The following is a 23,376-nucleotide window of genomic DNA, read 5'->3' as shown; positions in this document are numbered from 1 at the left end:
TTCATGGATTGTTATTAATTTGCCTGTGTGTTTTGGTATTTGATACTCCCTAGTATCTACCCTTCTCGTCTTTTTAAAAAATAAATAAAACTTCTTGAATTTCAGGGGAAGCTAATGACTTACAAGCAAGACACTACATTTCCCAATCTCCCTTGCAGCATGGTGTGGTTATATCACTAAATTTAGGCTATTGGGAAATGGGCAGAAATTATTATCACAATTTCCAGATCACGTTCTTCCTAGGAATTCCCACCTCTCTCCCTTTCCTATAGCCTTGAAGTTAAATGCGGTGCTGTTGAGAAAGCTTTGTCAGTGCAAACAAGGGAAACATCCTTTTTTAAAAATGGTAGAACAATCAAACAAAAGGAGTCTGGTTCTTCGATGCCCTCCTAGATCAGAGGCCTCTACTTGCCCTGAATCGTTTGCCTATCTTTGGCCTATTATATGAGAGAGAAATAAATTTCTACCTTGTTAGGTCATTACTTTTGGCATTTTTTTGTTATAACTGTTTATATACCATTGCAATTGTTTTACTTTTTACTATAATGCTTGCTTTTTTAAATGTTATAAATAAAGATTTAAAGACAAAGTTCCACTGAGCAGATTCCAGACAGAAACACAGAAACACGTATAGAAATGCTGGTACTACAAGAAAGTGCTTTATATAAATTGACAAGCAACTTAACTGCCTAATTAAAAAATGAAAATCATCATAATAAACTGAAAAACTCAAAAACTAACTAAAATATTTTTACAATTTAAAAGTGTCCAAAAGTTCTGGATTGTGTAATGTAGAATTTCATTTACATAATTGCAATTTCTCAAAATCGGCAAGGAAGAATTTTTTCAAAACAGTCATACTCAGTAAAGCTTCTCAGATGAACAGGAATTTTCAAAACAAGGGCCTAGGATTGTGATTCTGATATATATCAGAAAAACTTTTTCAAAATTCTGTACCTTGCCTAAGAAAAATGCTGGCTAAGCATGGTGGCTCATGCCTGTAATACCAGCATTTGGGGAGGTCAAGGCAGAGAATTGCTTGAAGCCAGGAGTTTGAGACCAGCCTGGGCAACATAGGGAGATGTCCACTTCTACAAAAAAATAATTAAAACTTTGCCAGGCATGGTGGCATGCACTTCTGGTCCCAGCTATTCGGGAGGTTAAGGTGGGAAGAACACTTGAGCCCAGGAGTTTGAGGCTACAGTGAACTATGAACACACCACTACACTATAGCCTGGGCTACAGAGAAAGGTCTTGTTTCTAAAAAAGAAAAGTACTTCCACTAATCTAATGGCAGTAGAGTATGTACTAGGATACTTGGTAATAGTTTTTTTTTTTTTTTTTGAGTTGGAGTCTCACTCTGTCACCCAGACTGGAATGCAGTGGCCGCTCCCGGTCACTGCAGCCTCGACCTGCTGGGCTCCGGCGATCCTTCTGCCTCAGCCTTCCAAGTAGATGGAACTACAGGCGCACGCTACCACACCGGGCTTACTTTTTTTATTTATTGTAGAGATGAGGTCTCGCCAATTGCCCAGGCGGGTCTCGAACCCGCGGGCTCAGGCAATCCACTCACCTCCGCCTCCCAAAGCGCAGGATTACAGGCTGAGCCACCGAGCCCGGCAGTAGTAGATTTATGTTCATCCTTACAAACACATATAATCCTATGTCCAAAACCAAATGTCTTTAAATTGCTGTTGAGGACACTGGACACATCCATAAGAGGGAACAGTCACTGGTGGAAATAGCAGGGGAAAATTCTGTACAAAAACAAGAATCAAAATTTCACCTCAGAACTTGCTTTCCAGGGCTTAGAAGAGACAGAATAGGCAAAGCCTAGTGGTCACTGAACATTAAAAACAGAACGACAAATACTGCATGTTCTCATTTATAAGTGGGAGTTAAATAATATGTACACATGAACACAGAGTGTGAAATGACAGACACTGGAGACACAGAAGACTGGGGAGAGGGAAGACAGGTGGGTGATGAGAAATCACTTAATGAGTACAATGTTCTGTACATTATTCAGGTGTTGGAAACACTGAGCCCAGATTTACTACTATACAATACAGCCATAAATTGCACTTAAATTTATACAGATAAACTTTTGAATTATTTCATTGATATTTGAAGGCCAGTCCCCTATCATTAACTTATATTTTTCCCATTGCCTTATATCATTTTTAATGCTCAAATACATGAAAAGCACCAATGTTCAACGGCCAGCTAAAAAAGGGTAAAAGAAGACAAATATGAACTTAACTACATAGCAATGAAGTTTTTGTACATTTATAACCTACTATAATGTTCTTGAAGAGAAAAAAAATCTCTTAAATACTCAGTCATATTCAAGATGATAAAAGCAACAGGTAAAATTCTGTCAAGTACATAATAAGCTTACTATTTCTTTCTTATTCCTGAAAGCATGATTCTTATAGTCTGTCTGAGAACAATAATTCATCTACATCTTCACAAAATAAGAAAATTTCAAAAGACATAAAATAATTTAAAGATTGTATTAAAGAGATTGAAGACTTGTACTCAACAGATGATGGATAATGCAGAAGTGTGAATAATTATGCAAGATTCAAATACAAGAAAACCATTGGTACATGATTAATTCAGTAGTCCTGTGATAAACAGAAACTAAAATATTCCCATTATGCTTTTTTTGTGTTTTTTTTTTATTTTAAGGATGTAGGGTACAATTCAGGGTTAGATATACAAATGGTCATTATGCAGATACCCTTGTTGATGAGGTGTGTTCCCCCTTCCCTGGGAGTTTCTCACTACTGCCAATCCCTTTCTTACAGTATAATGATAATCATTCAAGGTCTGCTTATGAGTGAGAACATGTGGTACTCAGTTCATTGTTTCTGTGATAGATCAATGAGTATTATAGATTCTAAGTCCATCCAAGTTGCTGAGAACTTCATAATTTTATACTTTATGGCTGCATAATATTCCATCATGTACATGCATCACTTTGTTTTTTAATCCAGTCCTCTTTCAATGGGCAGCACGGTTGATTCCATGTTTTTGCTATTGAGAATACTGCTGCAATAAACATGCATATGCAGGTATTGTTTTTACAGAGTGACTTGAGTTCCTCCAGGTATATTGCAGAGCAGGGTTGTTCAGTCATATGGAAGGTTGATTTTTAGATCTTTTAGGAATCACCAAACTGTTTTCCACAGAGGTTGCGCTTGTTTACACTGTTTTTAACACATACCTATCACTGTCATTCTTGCTGAAAGCTCTGATTCAGTACCTACTCTCTGCTCTGTGTGCAGTTTTGCTTTTGCTAGACTCTGTGCCTCTGAAACTTTGCTTCTCACTACACTACAACCTGCACTCCTTAGTCTGGTCTCTGGCCTCCCTTTTTATTCTGTGTTGTTCTCCACTGTGTTATTTCCTTCTCCTACTCACGCTCTTTCTTTCCCTGCCTTCTAATAAGTAGATTCTACCCTTATTTCAAGATGTGTTTTTAACTTTACATAAAGTTTTCTCCAACCCTTGATTAATTTTGTTTCTCTCCAATCTCCCCATAGTCTAAAGCAAAAATTGGATGATTATGTAGTTTTTTAAAATCTCCTCTGATGTGCATAATATTCTATCTTCAGCAATTCATCACCTTGTGTTAAAGCACTGATATTGCTTTATGGTCTTGTTACAAAAAACATGGGCGTGAGAGAGGAGATCAAGTGACAGTAGATCACATGTGAAAAGGGAGTTATTGAAAAGAAATAGGAGTGGATACTGTTTACAGATGTGTTCATTTTTTCACAATTCATTTTTTCACAATTCATCCATTATGTGTAATGTCCTTTGTGTGTATTATACTTTAATAAAAGTTTTAAAATAAAAATAAGAGGACTTTGATAGGATTATTCAACACATGCTAAGACAATTGTGTCCACTTCCCAATTTTGCTTAGAATAAGTCAGTCCAAGCTGGGCTCGGTGGCTCAGCCTGTAATCCCGTGCCTTTGGGAGGCTGAGGTGAGTGGATTGCCTGAGCCCACGGGTTCGAGACCCGCCTGGGCAGAGAGACCTCATCTCTACAATAAATCAAAAAATCAGCTGGGCGTGGTAGCGCATGCCTGTAATTCCAGCTACTTGAAAGGCTGAGGCGGAAGGATCGCCGGAGCCCAGCAGGCGAGGCTGCGGTGGCCAGGAGTGGCCACTGCACTCCAGTATGGGCGACAGAGTGAGACTCCAACTCAAGAAAAAAAAAAAAAGAATAAGTCAGTCCATGGGTGGAGGGTGGGAATGCGAAATTAAGAATTAATTAAGGTCAACAGGAGTTCTGGACAGAAAGAGAACAAGAACTTTACCATTGTCCACCAGGAAGTGACCTGGGAGCAGAGAAGCTGCATCTGAATGACAGGCACTGATTGCTGCTTGAATCTATCCCTATTGTGGGGTGGCATAATTCCTTCAGGCTCTGAGGCTCTGTCTCAACTTAAGGGAAGTTTTCCTTAAATTCATCACTTCCCTTTGCTGTGGTGGGCTCTATGCTTGCCAAAGCCATATATTACTAACAAATTGGGTTTCCCACATATATTGATGTCAAAAAGTGGTGTGCTGAGAAGACAGCTAGTACCAGTTAAACTCTTCACTAGATGGATCTTCCTTTATAAATAAACCAGGCACTGATTTACAAATCAGTCTCTCTAGAGTCTGATTACTGTGAATTAATTCATCAATATGTGAACTTAAGAGTGCTGTAAGCTAAGGAAAAACTCTAGAACAGAGAGGCAAGGGAAAGCACAACAATATAAAAACCACTGAATTATCTGCCTCCTGAAATGCCTCCTAGCAATACTAGAAGAGAAAAAGTAGAGGTACAAGAAGCAGCACACAGTCCCTTGAGACTAAGGGAGCTATGTAAAGTATTATAATTAAGAAAACATTATTTGAAAACTTCCTTTTTTTCTTTCTTTCTTTTTTAAAATTTTAGATTCAAGGTGTACAAGTGCATGTTTGTTACATGGGTATATTACATATTTGTAGGGATTGAGTTGTCCCCATTCCTTAAACAGTTAAATAGTGAGCATTGTCCTTAATAGGTAATTTTTAAGTGCTTGTCCCCCCTCCTGACTTCCCTACTTTTGGTATCCCCAGTGTCTATTATTTACATATTTGATAACTTTTGTCCAGAGGGGGGAATATCTACTTATTTTCAAGGAACAATGTAGTTTTTGCTTATCCAATATCCATTCAACCTTTCATCTGGAAATAGCACATGAAGGGACATTTTGCTTTGAGGAAACACTTTTTTTCTATATCTGTCTTATCATGTGTATAGAGCTGAAACTATCTCCCCTCTACCTTCAATATTAACAGGGATCTCCTTGTAAGCTGATCCCAATTATCTAACCAAAATAAGGAAGAATTTATGCTATGACAACTAAATTGGTACAAACTAATACAGTTTAAGGTTTCCCCACAGGGCAAGACGGGACAAGACCAATACTGGGACCAATAGATAAAATGATTATATACATGGTTGTCCAACGTAGAACACTTTGTCTAGGACAAATGCTAACAAGTCTGCAAGGAAAACAGCATAAATCTGGACTATCCAAAAGAAAATAGATAGATAAAAGAGCTTACAGTTACCCAACCAAGAACGGTGGCAGGCAGAATCTTTTCAGTATAAATTGAGCCCACACTCCTAGGTTATGGAGCCAACACATCCCCAGTTTTACTAAATCTAGTTGAGTTACAGAAAGGAGCTATGAAAAAAAATTTTAAAATGTCGCCTAGAATTATTCAAGTGAGGCAATAGCGCCCACCGGCTGGGAAGTTGAAGGGGAAAAGGGTAACATTAGATTCACAGGCATCCTGTGTTAATGTCAATTTGGGGTTTTCTAATAATTAAAAGATAAATAACATAATGTGTTTTATGGATTTAGAAAAATACAAACATGACATAATTATAGCAAATTTTAGCAAGACAAATTTTCCTAGAGTGATGTCTACTAAATTAATCAGATTATTAATTAAATTATTCATCTGTATCCTCCAGGTTAAGACAACAAGGACAAAGGTAGCACATGGATTAAAATCATGTGATATGGGGCTCACCCACATGGATTCCATCAAGCAAAACAGAACTTCTATGAAGAATGGCAGCGACCAAGAGTATAAATCTGGAGAACATTGGCAAGTGCTTCCACTGGTTTGATTACATAGTTAAATAAGTTACTTAAAGTGTTATACTTTGATTTTCCCATTGCAGCATGTTGTGCAACGTCTACCTATTGGGATTACTGAATGAATCCTAAGAATGAATGCAATTATTTTTCAATTAGTTCAGGCTTTAGTAAAGTTAATAATATTATTATAATCTAACTTCTATTTGGATTTTGATGTTAGATTATAGCTATCTGGTAATAAGGAGAAGGGCGGGCTACTGAATAGCTGCTCTGGTTAGGTGTCTCTCAAGGTGTCTGCACATCAGTGGGATCTTAACAGTCCTGGGCAAATAACAATGTAGATGTAAATAAAAGAGCTTTGGTGCCGGTAACAAAAATTCAGAAAAGAATCACCTGGTCAGTTTTTAGGACCTGATTTCACTCAAAAAGCTGAATAACCTGGAGAGGTCAAACTTCTATGGACCTCAGTTTTCTCATTTTTAAAATGGGAGTTTCAAACAGTAGATAGAGTGGCACTGCTGAGGCAAAAGGGATTTCATGAGTGAGTTAGCAAATAAGGGAGTTGTTTTTTAAAAAATGACTTGATGATGACACAAACAAGTGGAAAAATATCCCATGCTCATGGGCTGGAAGAATCGACATTGTGAAGATGTCCGTCTTACCTAAGGCAATCTACAAATTCAATGAAATACCCATCAAATTACCATTCTTCTCAGACCGAGAAAAAACAACACAGGAATTCATATGGAAACACAAACGTCCAAGAATAGCCAGAACAATCCTCAGCAAAAAAAAACCAAAGCAGGTGGTATCACATTACCAGACTTCAAACTTTACTATAAAGCTACATCATCAAAACAGCTTGGTATTGGTATAGGAATAGGCATATAGATCAATGGAATAGAATTGAGATTCCAGAAGCAAAACCTCAGTTTCTCAACCAACTTATTTTCGACAAAGCCTCCACCACCTACCACTGGGGAGAGGAGAACCTATTCAGTAAATGGTGCTGGGAAAACTGGCTGACCACATGCAGAAGATTGAAACAGGACCCCTATCTATCCCCATGCACAAAGGTTAATTCCAAATGGATCAGAGACCTAAATGTAAAACCTCAAACCATAAGAACCTTAGAAAATGAAGGACATACCCTCATGGAAATCAGAACTGGCATCCAATTCCTTAACAAAACCCGAAGCCCACAGGTCATAAGAGAGAAGATAGACAAGTGGGACCTTATTAAACTGACAAGCTTCTGCAAAGCCAAAGAAACCATCAAGAGAGCAGGGAGACAGCCTACAGACTGGGAAAAAGTATTTGCCAACACCAGGTCAGACAAAGCCTTAACATCTTGGATCTACAAGGAACTCAAACATGCTGAAAAGAAAAAAACAAACAACCCCATTATAAAATGGGCAAAAGATATGAACACACACTTCACAAAGGAAGACGTCCGAGCAGCCAACAGACACATGAAGAAATGTTCAACCTCACTAATCATCAGGGAGATACAAATCAAAACCACATTGAGATATCATCTAACTCTAGTCAGAATGGCAATTATCAACAACTCAAAAAATAACAGCTGCTGGAGAGGGTGTGGTGAAAAGGGAACACTTCTACAATGTTGGTGGGAGTGTAAACTAGTGCAACCTCTGTGGAAAGCAGTGTGGCGATTCCTAAAAACTCTAAATATCGACCTCCCATATGACCCCGCAATCCCTCTACTGGGAATATATCCTGAAGAACTCAAATCACTCTATAAAAAAGATACCTGCACACGTATGTTTATCGCAGCATTGTTCACAATAGCAACTCAAATCACTCTATAAAAAAGATACCTGCACACGTATGTTTATTGCAGCATTGTTCACAATAGCAAGAAACAGGAAGCAACCATGCTGCCCATCAAAAGAGGACTGGATTAAAAAAATGTGGTACATATACACAATGGAATACTACACAGCCATAAAAAGGAACAAAATCATGAATTTTGCAGCAACCTGGATGGATCTAGAGTCTATAATACTGAGTGACCTCTCACAGAAACAAAGATCCGAGTATCACATGTTCTCACTCATATAATGGACCTTTAACATCCAATGTAATACTATAAGAAAATGACTGACAGTAGTGGGAATCTATGGGGGAGGGGAGGGATATGGGATTAACGGTAGCAAATATCTGTCTGGGGATGGGGAAACACCTCTTATCAACAGGGTGCCTGAATGAAATGTATTTGTATACCTAACCCTTAACTGTACCCCACAAAACCATAATAAAAAATATTGATTAAATTTTTTAAAAAATGATTTGATGGCTGGTCTCAGTGGCTCAATCTGTAAACCCAGCACTTTGGGAGGCCGAGATGAGTGGATTGCCTGAGCTCTCAGGTTCGAGACCAGCCTGGGCAACTTGGCGAGACCTTATCTCTACAATAAATGTTTTTTAAATAATTAGACAGGCACGGTAGCGTGCACCTGTAGTTCTGGCTACTTGGAAGGCTGAGGTGGAAGGATTGCCAGAGCCCAGCAGGTCGAAGCTGGGGTGGCTGTGAGTGTGTCACTGCACTCCAGCCTAGATGACACAGTGAGACTCCAACTCAAAGATAAATAAAGTAATTAAATAAAAATGGCTTGATAACAACAAACTACTATTAATATCTAAAACAATGAAATAGGTTTATTTATACTAACATTGCAAGAAAAATGTGCAAGATAAACTGTTAAATATATGCTCCCAAACAAAATTATATATTTTCTACACTCACACAAGCACATACATATTTCTAATAGACTGAGATTATACACAATTGTTTGCTTTGGAAATAAGACATAGGTGAGGCAAGCTAATGATACATGAACCTTACTTGTAACATTTGAATTTTTATAAAAATATTATTTAGGTGTATAGTTTAAAATAATGTTTAATTGATAGAAGATATTTAACCTGTGTGACTGACATAGGGGTAGTACTGAAAGTAGAAATATGAAATCAAGATAAACTGGTTTGGGTTTATATTTGGTTGATATCAAATATTAAAATAAGTTAGACATTTTAGTTTTGCATACATTGGGGTAAAGAACTATCCAAATTAATGTCCATATAGACATTTATTAATACAAGACTATACTTGGTTGAAGAATCATAACTAGAGATAAATTTGGACTCTTGTGAAGTAAGTCAAAACTATTACACATTAGGTTAAAGGGAAAAAGAAAGATTTTGAAATACAGCTCAGAAAAATCTCCGTCAAAGGAATGAGAGGAATAAAAGTAAGAGATTTACAAAAGAATAGTCATAAACATAGAACATGAACTGGGAGACAGCATTGCCACAAAATCCACAAAGAAACCATTCAAGACAACAGAACTATTAATACTAACTGATGATATCATGCAATTCTCAGAGCAAGATGAAGCCTGAGAAAAGACACATTGGACTTGAGAGATCGTTTTAATAGGATGAAATTTTTTTTTAAAGCCATGCTGTGAGGTATAAAGAATTAACTAAGTAGATAGTAAAACATGAAGTTACAGAGTAAATAGACTTTTTTTTAAGGTTGACAGTGAATGAAGAAATAGAGCACTAACTAGAGAAAATAACAAAGGCAAGAACAGTCTTTTTCAAGATCAAGATGTTCTTTCCTTACTCAAATGTCCTTGATGGCTTCTCAGGGTCTTGTGTACCCTGGCATGCAGTTTCCCTATCCTATGATCCTAGTCTATTAACCACCTCATCTTCAGCATCAGTCTTGAATGTTATAAAATTATGTCTTACTGTCACTGTGCAAGTTTATAAGTGACTTCAAATCTTTTCTGATGCCACTTTTCCCATCAGAAATACTCTTGTGTTCTAACTCCCATAATTTGCATAATTTCTAGTTTTTCTTTAGGATTCTCTGCAATTTACATCTTACATTATACTGTTCCTGGAATCGTTTTTAGTAAGCAATTAATGTCAGTTGCAATGACGATGATGATGATTCCAAATGGTTCAACAAATCTAGAGCACAATAGTGTTTAAATATAGATATAGATATAAATGCTGAGTATATATGTATTTTATTATCAGCATTATATATGTGCATATATATATATACACACACAAAGAGAGATACATATAAACATTATCCTTTCAATACTTGTAAAAGGGCTTTTAATATTTGTAAAAGAGCTAAACAATAGCTCTTTGTCTTGACTTTTCCAAAATATATTCTAAATTCTTAGATATCAAGATGGTTTCATATACGTTTTTATATTCCTTCATCTTCAGTTTAATTGACAAAATAGAACACAATAAATACTCATTTTAAGAACTGATTTAACATCAGATGATTCTTTAGTTGAGGACTATATTCCCAAATGATCGTTGTTCCTCTTCTTTTATATAATGTTTTTCTATTTTTTTCTTTCCTAGGCTACTTCCATAAATAGTTTATTTCATTGAATCTAAGACACCATCAATTTTAGGATGTACTGTCATTTGATGCAGCTCGACACTGCCAATTATGCCATAACACACTATCACTTGTAGGATGCATTCTAATTCCAAAGATACTAAAAAGTGAAAATAAGAAAAAAACTGCCTCTTAGAATTAATGCAATATGATAGTTAACCTAAGAATATTTTGTTATAAAACATTAAAAATTGGCACGCCTTGGGAGTCTGAGGTGAGTGGATTGCCTGAGCCCACGAGTTCAAGACCTGCCTGGGAAACTTGGCAAGACCTCATCTCTACAATAAATCAAAAAATCAGCCGGGCGTGCTAGTGTGTACCTGTAGTTCCAGCTACTTGGAAGGCTAAGGCGAAAGGATTGCTGGAGCCCAGCAGGTCGAGGCTGTGGTGGCCAGGAGCAGCCATTGCACTCCACTCTGGGCGACAGAGTGAGATTCCAACTCAAAAAAAAGAAAGAAAGAAGGAAAGAAAATTGGCAACCCTCTCGGGTCCCCTTCCACTGTGGGAGCTTTACTGTCCTCTCAATAAACCCTGCTTTCAAAAAAAACCATTGAAAACTTATTAGTTGTCAATCATTGGGGTAGGCTTTACAGGTTCGTCCCTAAATAAAATGTGTGTTAATGTAGATAATTATTTCAGAGGACTTTAACCTTGTATCAGTATCTCACAGTTATTTCAAAATAACCAAAATACATATTTAAGGCCAGGTGCAGTGACTCATGCCTATAATCCAAGCACTTTGGGAGGCCAAGGTAAGAGGATTGCCTGAGCCCACGGGTTCGAGACCAGCCTTGGCATCTTGGTGAGACCTCATCTCTACAATAAATCAAAAAACTAACTGGGCATGGTGGCACATGCCTGGAGTTCCAGCTACTTGGAAGGCTGTGGCAGAAGGATTGCCTGAGTCCAATAGGTCGAGGCTGCAGTGTCCATGAGCGAGCCACTGCACTCCAGTCTGGGCAACAGAGTAAGACTTCAACTAAAAAAAAAAAAAAGCAACAACTGTATTTAAATCAATATAATATGGCTAAAACAAGTTTCCTATCAATTTGGTAAATGCTAATTAATTATAATCAGAACAAATGTTTTATCACTTTTTACATACAATTGTCTATGAGCTAGAAAAATTCTGAGTTTGTTTTACTGGTGAAAACACTTGTATTTCTAACTAAATTTTATCTTTTCATATTTTAGTTACTGAAAAGTAAATAAAAACACCAATTGCACATGACCTATGATAGAAAGTACTGACTCCTTAGAGAAGCATGCATAGTACAAAACTAATGGACAGGTACCTTGACAACTATCATGATATCAACATCATCTCCTAAAGGCAACAAACCTGAGGTGAGCAACAGCTCACAGCCTGGGCAACTCTGTAGGGCAATGAAACCCTGATAATCCTAAGCCTTATTTCTGAATAAGGATTTATATTTTTCCACAGGTTATAAGCCATATAAACAGTGGAAAATTTGGCCTAACTGTAAAAACCAAACTTATTGAACTCTTTCTGGAGGTTAGCCAGATGTTAAAAGCACCTGTATGGCTTGATGATTATCTGTCAGTCAAAAAAGTAATTGTGCAGAGCCTCAAGAGAATGGGTTTGTCTGATTGGATGACCTGATTTCCTTTTGGGCTAACAACTCTTTCAATTGCTAGACAAGGCCTTTAGCCCATCTGCTGGAAGTTTTCCTACAAATTACATAGGCAACAAATTCTCAACAGCTTAGTACTGACCAGGGAATCATTAAAAAGCTTCTGGAACTGCAAGACAAAATTTATCACTGAACTACGCTTTTATATTTTTCCTTTTCAATGAATAGTATTTTATATTTTCTTGACTGATTTCTATAACTTACTATACTAGATCAGGTTATTTCCCAAGCACAGAATTGTAAAACACCAGAAACTACCTGCTATAATGATTCTCTGTCTCTAGTGGGACTTTTGACATTTCCATAATAGTTTAAATAAATGCCACTTGATTGCTGAGAACCTGCCTTTATGTTTACCATATGTAAATTTTTCTTTATTAGTGCAGGCAAATCAACCAAACCAAAATTTTAATCTGTGTAATTAGTTACAGTTCTTCTATATAATTCAAACAAATATTAGAGGCTATAGGAACACCTGTGTTCCCATATATCTGATCAAACAAATGCCTGAATTATCAAAAACAATGTAGCTGTAGCATACAGTATTTGAATCCTGTAGGGACTGAGCAAACTCTGGCCAGAGGGCCAAATCAGTCCTGCTGCCTATTTTTGTTTAGCCTATTCAGAATGGTTTTTACATGTTTAAGTGGTTATACTGTAAATAGTTATATATATACTGTAAATGGTTACATATATATGCATAATATACTCAATTTTGCCTCTTGGCCTAGAAAGACTAAAATATTAACTATCTAGCCCTTTACAAAATTGTCTGCTTACCCCTGCTATAGAACATCAATGTTTATATTAGGATGCTTTGTTAGGCTTTATGACCTTATTTCTGAGGGTTACTGCTGCAAGACCCACGCAAAGTGTATCCAGACTGGAACAACACAGCCTAAACCAACTCATTTCAAAGTCTCTGCTAAACAAAGCACTGGCCTTCTTATCAGTTAAGTTCCTGCTTACACTACACAGATGCCCCAGAGCCCAAAATAAAAACTTACAAAGTGATACCCTGGACTCTGTAGCTCTGATTCCAATTCAGTTATACTTTCTTTTGCATTCTGTAGGACTAAATTCTATAATAGGTCTATATCATCTAGTCATCTTAATAATTGACTTCTGTGCACTCCTTTTTTTTTTTTTTTTTTTTTTTTGTAGTTTATCAATGTTGGAAGAGAGGATGGGAGACAGGTGATTCTCATGACACCCAAGCAGCTCTCTCTGGTCATGGTAGTTAGAATGGTTCTTCATAACTTCTTTCCTTTATCTTACCAGTCATGAGTTCTTAGGTTTATATGCAAAGATATTATCTTTATATTTCTGCATAATCCTGTATCCCACCATCCAGAAAAAAAAAAATCTCATTTTTTATCTGTTCCTATATATAACCAAGCATTTTTTTTATTTGTATTGTAAACTTCGGTTTGCTTTCTTAATAAATGTATTTAACAAATGTGAAAAGCTTAAGTCTTGAATTGTTTAGCTAATAAGAATGAGAGCTATAAGTAAAGTAGCACAACAGTGACCTGAGGCGTAAAAGGTAGAATTGCACCAGAAGCATACAACTCTTAGAGAATACACAGCTTACTAATGATCTTTAGCTAGGGGTGATTTTCCAAAGGTCATCTCTTTTAATGATTGGGCAGAGCAAGGATTTGAACTCTACTCTGACACCAGGCAGAATGTTAAAAATAGAACCAAGTCTTATGACTCCAATTTAGATAACCAATATCCTAACACAGGTATATGTCCTAATGATTTACCTTAGTAACAAGAAACAGAGATGTTTATAATTCAAATATACCAATTTGGAACCAATAAGTATAAAAATTACGTAAATTATTTGTCAACGAAACCTAAATGTAGGTATCACTAGGAAAATCCACTGGGCCTATTTTATATGCATAATGAAAGTGATGACCTTCAAAAAACAGAATATATTAATTCTAACTAGGTAACATTATTTAGATAACACTTGATGAATATGTGTAACTTCTTTTATATCCTCGGGGAAAAATGCAACATGAAAACAAAGTTGGTCAATCAAGTTGATTTTAGTGCCATCTATGAGATAATCTCAACTTTACCAGCATAAACTAGGCTAGACTAGATACCAAGTACAAGAAAAATAAAATAAGATTGAAGTTTTGGAAAGAAGTTTAATTTGAACCTTAGAATTGACGGAAAGGTCTCAGATTACACCACTATACGCTCATTTAATCAACCACCAGTTTTAGAGCATGTGGAAGTGGTACTAGCAAATCTTTTTCAAGTGATCTCATATACTTAAATAGTTTTTATTCCCCATGTTTATAAAACAGAATGAGGAGAAAATCATTCAGGATACAAGTTGCTCACACAGGCAAGTAAACTGTAAGGGACCTTGTCAAACTTTAACCACTATTTACTATTGAATTGCCAATGACAGTTGGTGCCTCACATTCAATATTACACTTCATGGAATGTGTCCCTGCCTTTTGATAAGTGAAAAGTGGTCATAAACCACAAAGAAACAATCAACTCGCCAACAGAATGATGTACTGAATCTTAACAGAGAAGAATTAAAATAAACACTCAAATAGAAAACGTCACAAGATAGAAGGAAGAGTGCCATCTTCTGTTCTCCACAGGAATGCTGGATCCATTTTTTTTTAAATGAAAAAGAGAGAGGAAAAAAAATAAAAGAAAATGATTGTCTTTAGCTCCAGCTGGAATCCTATTGAAATTATCTGAAATATTCCAAGAAAAAGAAGTTTCTGTTTTAGAAAAATCATCCCAAAATGCTGGAAACTTATTTATTCATTTAAAAAAGGTGATGACTGACTTTCTTATAAAAGTAACATGATTCCATGTAACATTGTTTTTCTGTAAATATTATAAAAGACAACAGGACAATGTCTTCCTTTCCAGATCACACAGTAGGACACACCCTAAGAATGGTCTTTGCAATACCACTACATCACAAGCAAAGTTTCTAGTTTATAAGATTTCCTCTTCCTTAAGGTACGTGCTTTTGTGTGTATGTGTGTGTGTGTGTGTTGTGTGTATGTGTGTGTGTGTGTGTGCGCGCGTGCGCACGCGCACACACGCTTTAATATTTTAAAAGCCTAATTCTATGAATAATAGATATCACATTTCTGGAGTTCAAACTGATTCTTCAATTAACCCTTGATGCTTATGATCAAGGCAGGTATATTTATCATTATCCCATATAACCAGAAAGGGGAAAAAATGCTTTATAGTGATTTTAATGAACAAGTAAAAAACGCTCATTACATAGAAAAACACTTTCAAACACAGCTTTCAAATTCTATGTAATCATCAAGGTCATGGCTGCAGCTTTTTAAGAAAACTTTCAAAATAATAGATTGCTCCTTTCAAAATAAAACTTGCAATTTATAATATATGGGATATAACTATACTTGCAACAAAAGAGTAAAGCATGAGTCTATGTCACTTGTATTTAATTACCTATACTTTCCCTTTAGCTGTGTACTACTGTCTAGAAAAAATAAACCATCTTCCACAATTTTTAACATTAGTATGTCTGGGCCTGTACTCAGATATCATCAGTATCTATGCCAAGATATTCACTGGCCATAGCCTATGCTCAGCTCTGTTGCGGTCCAGTGATCAAAATAACAGAGAATTGCCTGTTTGCTGAAAGCAGAAAACATTTGAATGCACTTCAGGTCAGATGATAGCGTAAAAAAAGAAACAAAATGTGCAATTTTGTTTACACTTGTTATTGCAGAAAGTGTATTTCTTCAGGGATAGATGATCATTTTAGGCAACATTTCTTAAGAGAATATTAAGAAAAAAAGATACTGAAAAATTAAAGGATATTACAAATTCAAAGTCAAACGTTAAACAACTTGTGGTTGCTGTCTTATGGAAGCAGTTATTCCCATTCTCCTTGCAAAGTGGAATCCCCACCTCAAACACACTAAGACCTTTCTCTTAACCAAATCATCACTTTAGCTTTTGTTATGCTTGGCTTCAACATTATCCTAACATTGTCAACCCGGGTTTATGGCAACAAAAAGAACCAGAGAACTACGGGTATAAAAACGTATCTAAAATCATCTTCATAGCTACATTACCAGATAATATCTTAATATAATAATCTTGGTTTCATTTTAACATAGGGTTTATCTCCCAGTACCCTCTCCAATAAAATAAAATTTCAAAACATTCAAAAGAATAAAAAAAATACAGGATTTTATTTAAGATACATATCCAAAGAGAATGAGAAAGGGCAACAGCAGAAAGAGAAGTAAATAGAACATTAAAAGCACAAAAGCCGAAGGGCATGGAAAAAACCAAAATGTACACCAATAATAGAATTTTTGAAAACTATGATATCTGCACATGCATGCTTATTGCAGCATTGTTCACCATAGCAAAAACATGGAATCAACCATGCTGTCCATCAAAGGAAGACTGGATTTAAAAAATGTGGTACATATGCATGATAGAATATTACATAGCCATAACGAAGGACAAAATTATGAACTTTGCAGCAACTTAGGTAGACTTAGAGTCTGTAATACTGAGTGAGCTATCACAGAAACAAAGAACTGAGTGCTACATGTTCTCACTCATAAGCGGACCTTGAACAATTATCATAATACTATAAGAAAGGGATTGGCAGTAGTGGGAAACTGCCAGGGGAGGCAGGGTGGTGAGATTAACAGTAGTGGGAAATTGCCAGGGGAGGAGGGGCACACCTCATTAAGAAGGGTTCCTGCATAATGAACATTTGTATACCTAACCCTGAATTGTGGGATATCTTTAAAATAAAAAATTTGTAAGAAAGAAAACTATGGTCTAATCAAACCATGGCACAAGGAAACAGATGAAATGGATAGCAACTATACACAGCAACATGAATGAATCTAATGGTCACAATATTCAGTAAAGAAGTAAGACCCAAATGATTGTATATATTCTATTTTTACCAATGTTGAGCCCAAACAAGGAGGCAAAACTAAAACATATTTCTTAGAGAAGCATTCATAGGTGGTATAAATACAAATAAAAATAAGAAAGTGATTAACAAAAATATCAAGAGAGTGGTTACCTTTAAAGAATATAGTAATAAAATCACAACAGAATACACAGGGACTTCTTTGACACCAGTAATGTACTATTTATTGAGTCAAATGATGGTTAAACTGCTGTCACTTTAAAATTATTTGCCATACTACCCATGTAAACTTTATGCTTCTTTCTGAATGTGTTCTATGTCATTATTTAACAGCTAAAGCAAAAGAGACAGCTGAAGGCCCAGTGACCGAGGGACAGGGAGAGGAGAGAAACTGAAAAGCAAGATTATTCTTACTGTACAACTCGAGAAAGACTCAGGAGGTGAACGGATCTGGTATTTCTCAAGGTGGGAGTGAAGACGAAACTGGAAGAGGATTAGTAAACCCTCATTCCCACATATGCCCATGCAGTTAAGTGACTTCCCTGATTTACTCTGTCAGGGGCCAGAGGTTAGGACAACGAACTTGACTCAGGGTGCCAGGCACTAATGAGAAGAGAAGCACATGTTGAAAACAAGAGAATTAGGTTAAAGAAAACCTGCTGAATCGATGCATCATCAGCCTCCTGCCCCAACTTGTCTCTTAAAATGCTGGCGACCAGACTTATCCACTCCGACTCCCTGTCCTAGAGGGAGATTGGAAAGCTCTTCTCTTGAAAAGTTGATAGGTCAAGAGAAAATACAGAGCTATAGAGATCCAGGACTCCTCAACAAAGCAAGGAGACCCCTATTAATCACCCTAGAGCTCGAGACAAGTTCTGCTCAATAACTATAGTTTCCAATCTGTTTTTCAGGTCCCCACACTTAGAAATTATTATCAAGTATCTCCAGGGATTTGAGAAAACTCTTTCTAAGAAAGAAAAAATAAAACCAAAAAAGCAAACATTAAAAAAGGAACTCAGAAAAACAAAGATAATAAAAAACAAACAGAAAAAAAACTTCAAAAACCTGCAATCAATATCCTCAGAGAGACAGAAAAACTATATCTGTAAAACACAAACAGGCGAATTTTGTTATAAATAATAACATAATAAAGATCTCTTTAAAAATATACACAGAAACAAAGAATTGTATCACATGTTCTCACTCATAAGTGGACCTTGAACAATTATTGTAATACTATTGGATTGTCAGTAGTGGGAAATTGCAGGGGGGTGGGATTGGCAGTAGTGGAAATCTACCAGGGAGGAGGGGCACACCTCATCAACAAGGGTACCTGCATAATGAATATTTGTATACTTAACCCTGAATTGTACCCCACAGCTTTAAAATTTAAAATTGAAAAAATAAGCATAAAAGCTTTTATTTTACTTTCATCATGTTAAAAAAAAAACAAAAAAAACATACAAATGGGTTATGTTTAAAATTAAACTTCCAGAAAATAAGAAAGAGGAATTGAAAAATAATAATTTAATGGAAGAGTTGAAAGGTAAAATTGAGATGTCCGAGACAGCAAAGCAAAAGACAAAAAAAAATTGAAAATGGAAGAGAAAATATTTTAAAATTAAATTATTGGAGGACATTCAGCATTCAACCAAAGTCTGACAGAATAGAGAAAATACAGGCAAGGATATTATCTAAGAAACCACAAAAGAAAAAATTTTCCAAACTGGAGGAAATGTCCCCAGGACCAAAATAATGATAATTCCATAAAAATATCCACACATCTTGAAATTTTAGAGCACCAGAAATAAAAAGAAGTCACTAAAACTTTCAGGGAAAATGGTTGCATCTACAGAGAAGAATTTTCAAGTGGGAGGGAAGTAGCAGGGAACCACTATATATTTAATTTTATAAATTATGTACAGGAATTACTTTCATAAAATAAAAAATAAAGAAATATTTGTAGTACTGTTTCTCTTTCCTTCTATTTTCAATTCCCATCAAAGGCATCCATATCCAAAATAAGAGTTTTGAGTATGACGTTTTGATTTGCTCATTTTTGTTGATAGAAGAAAAGCCCTTTGAGTCTAAGTGACAGGCACAGAAGGACGCTCGGCACTGGTGTGTTTTTGTCATTAAAACAGTCTAGAAAGAACATGAGGATAAGCAAATGAGCATCTCTCCTAGAAGCCAGATTACAGTCTTTCTAGTTGGAGGGGAAACGTGAATTAAATTGGTCATGAGGCCTAGGAGAAGGCCACTAAACCTGATGGCAAGGGTGGTGGGGAAGGGGAGAGACAGTAGATGTGAAGAAGGAAATCAGTGATAAGAGACTGCCAGCCCTACCCAAGGTTCACACCAGGAAAATTTGTGCTTATAGTTCATCCATCGTTGGCCCTCTGATAAAGAGACATCTCAGTTGTTTTAGTTGATGTCTGGTGATTGCCTTCCATCAATGCCCTTGGATCAGTCAGAAAAATTGAAATGAAGTATTACCCCATTGTTTTCCTGAACTTTATCTACTGGCCCATGGTGACACCCCTCGAAACAGTCATATGTTCCCTCATCTAGACAGTACTGAATCACCCGCATTACAATATTGATACCTCTGGAAAATAATTTTTCATAGTTTGTCTCATCCTCCTATACATCAGTCACATTTATTCCTCTATTATAGAGTTAACCACCTACTGTACAATGATCTGTTTTCTTTCTTACCTATATCTCTTGCTGTACTCTGAATCCCGGGATAGCAGAATATATGCCTTTCATCTCTATATACCCAACAATTACACAGATCCTGATGCAGGAAGAACTTCGCAAATTATCACATAATGAATAAGTGTTTAATATTTTTTATTAATTTTTGTGTATGGGAATAGATAGGGGTCCTGTTTGAGTCTTGTGCATGTGGTCAGCTGGTTTTTCCAGCACAATTTGCTGAATAGGTTCTCCTCTCCCCAGTGGTGGATGGTGGAGGCTTTTTTGAAGATGAGTTGGTTGAGAAATTGAGGTTTTGCTTCTGGAATTTCAATCTAAAAATTTCTATCTAAAAATTGTCCCAAAGTTGATACACTAAATGTTCTGAGGTTTCATTTTATACAAACAATAAATCAGCAAGTTTAACAGAAAACCTTGAGAATATTCATTTAGTCTGAATAGCTATAACAAAATGATCTCAAAAAATATTGATATTGAGTTTCCAATTGTATCTCCTCTTTTAGAAATGTGTACCACAGTTATTGCTCAGAAGTCAGACAAAGGTAGTTTCAAATTTCTTCTTTCTCACATGCTATCAATGTGACATGAGTTAATTATTTTATTTTATGTGACATTATTTACTGTTTTAGATATGGGCAAAGTAATGCCTACAGCATAAAATGATGTATTAGTAAGACACTATATGTTAAAAAAAATAGTGCAAAGATTGAATGCACATATGTAGCAGTAAAATGTATTATATGAGATTATATGAAAATGCAGAAGAGTAAGGAACTTTGTATCAGTCAGCAGCCCAAGTCTTCAATATTTATAAAGCCATCCCTAATTATAGGATCAAATGGTTTATTATATGGATATTATTCTATTTAATAAAAACACATTTTATAAATCCATTTATTTTATAAATATTGTTCCATTTAAGAAAGATACATTTCATAATTGCCTTTATATTTAATAGTGCATCACTTGCTTATAAAAGAAATTTACAGCATAATTAATACACAAAAGCTAGGACATAGAAATTATGGCTCCCATTCCAAAATCTATGAAAAGTAAAAGGAGCCTTCAAATATAAAATTAGAAGAATAAAAATTTTAAAACAACATTAATTATTCAGGTCTGGTTTCAGTATTCAAAACAAAAATGCTTTTCATCTTTTCTTAACCATTTTGTCCAAATGAGTTTACGTATATAGAATTTTAATTTATCCTCCAATTTGGTTCAAATGCGATTACAAATGACATAAAGTGAAAGTGACTATGCTAAATACATATTCAATGCCAAAAAAGATTTAATAAATATTATGGAATAACTGACTGTATAGCCATCAATATACACCACCAGCTATAAACATAAAGCTATACAAGGAAGTGTACTGAGATTTTATATTTAAAATCATTCTAATATTTGAAAAAGGCAATTGGATCCAATAATATTATTAAAAGACTGCACATTTTTCTAAGTTTAGAAAGTGCATATAAATTATGGACATTGTCAAGCTTAAAATTCTTCAGAATCTCTAATGCCTAGACACCCATAATCAGTGTCATTCCTACCAAAGTGCTCAGCACTTAACTACATAATTTCAATTTCCCGTTTTACCTGTCTTGATGCTGTCCCTCAGGTTCCCAGGCCTTCCATTCCCCAATTCCCTTTGTTCAAAATTTCCTATCGTGTTTGTTGCAGTTTTAACTTGTGCCAGGCCTTGCACTAAAGCCTTTTCTGTGCGTTGACCCAAGTCACCTTCACAAGTCTACAAGGTAAGTATATGTCAAAGGGTCAGAACTCTGAGGTTTAAATAACTTGCCCAATGTTCATGCAGTTGCAAGGTGGTGGTACCCAAGCTTGTAACTCAAGTTCATACTTAATCACCATGCATTGTGGTTTTCAAATTTTTTCTTAGCTTGGGAACAAAAGCTCATTTAGAGGGTCAATAGGAGGAGGACACAAAAAAATTGAAATGATCTTTTTGGAGGGTTGGGTCTCCTTGTAGTACATTTGGAATTTGTTCCTCCAGATTAAACTGCCAACCAAAATTGTTATCTGGAAGTTTGAGCAGGTTGCATCACAATTTGCGGGAAAAAAGTCCAGTTGTGGCAAGCAACCGACTGGTTCTTCCTCCATGAAAACACACCTGTCAAAAAAAAAGAGAGAGAGAGAGAGAGAGAGAAGAAAACACACCTGTGTACAGGAAAATGCTTTGCTGATGTGGAAGAGGTAAAGCAAAAAACGGCAGAAGTAAAAAAGGCATCAAAATTGATGAGTTCAAAAACTGTTTTGAGCACCAGAAAAAGCATCTTGATAGGTATATTGTATCAAACAGAGAGTACTTTGAAGGTGACTGAAGTTTAAACATGTAAGAATAAATACACAATTTTCTACAAATAAAGTCTGGGTTTGGGGGGATCCCCCCTCATCTGTACAATAGATAAAATTGAACCAAACTTGTTTCTATAACTTAAGATGAGCAGTTGAAGATCTAAAGTTACTCTTTTAGATTACTCTCATCCCTTCAGAAAGAACTCCAAGGAGAATAGGCTAAAACAACTGCTCTCAATCTTTCCTTTACCCAAAACATACCTTCTTGGGTCAGTCCTTCTCAAAGACATCAATTTGAAAACCATGATTTCTTTTTTTTGTTTTAATTTTTTTAATTTTAAAGATGTGGGGTACAATTCAGGGTTAGGTATACAAATATTCATTATGTAGGTACCCTTGTTAATGAGGTGTGCCCGCCCCCTTCCCCAGGCAGAGTCCCACTACTGCCAGAAAATTATGATTTCTATTTATTTATTTATTTATTTATTTATTTATTTATTTATTTATTTTAGAGATGTGGGGTACAATTCAGGGTTAGGTATATAAACATTGATCCTGCAGGTATCCTTGTTGATGAGGTATGCCCCTCCCTCCCCTAGCAGTTTCTTTAAACTGCCAATCCCACCCTCTCTCCCCTGACAGTTTCCCACTACTGCCAATCACTTTCTTATAGCATTATAATTGTTCAAGGTCTATTTATGAGTGAGAACATATGGAACTCAGTTTTTTGTTTCTGTGATAAATCACTGAGTATAATCGGCTCCAAATCCACCCAAGTTGCTGCAAAGTCCATATATTTTTACTTCGTTATGGCTGCATAATATTTCATTGTGTATATGTACCACATTTTTTTTATCCAGTCCAGCTTCGATGAACAACACAGTTGGTGCCATGTTTTTGTTATTGTGAATAGAGCTGCAAGAAACATGTGTGTGCAGGTATCTTTGTCATAGAATGATTTGATTTCCTCCTGGTATATTCCCAATAGGGGAATTGCTGGGTCATATGGAAGGTCAATTTCTGGTTCTTTCAGAAATAGCCACACTGTTTTCCAAAGAGGTTGCACTAGTCTGCATTTCTACCAGCAGTGTAGATGCATTCCTTTTTCTCTACATCCTTGCCA

This window comes from Carlito syrichta, unplaced genomic scaffold (genome assembly GCF_000164805.1).
Source record: "Carlito syrichta isolate Samal-C Ts95f unplaced genomic scaffold, Tarsius_syrichta-2.0.1 Scaffold309490, whole genome shotgun sequence".
Lineage (NCBI taxonomy): Eukaryota > Metazoa > Chordata > Mammalia > Primates > Tarsiidae > Carlito > Carlito syrichta.
This window is presented reverse-complemented; position numbering follows the sequence as displayed.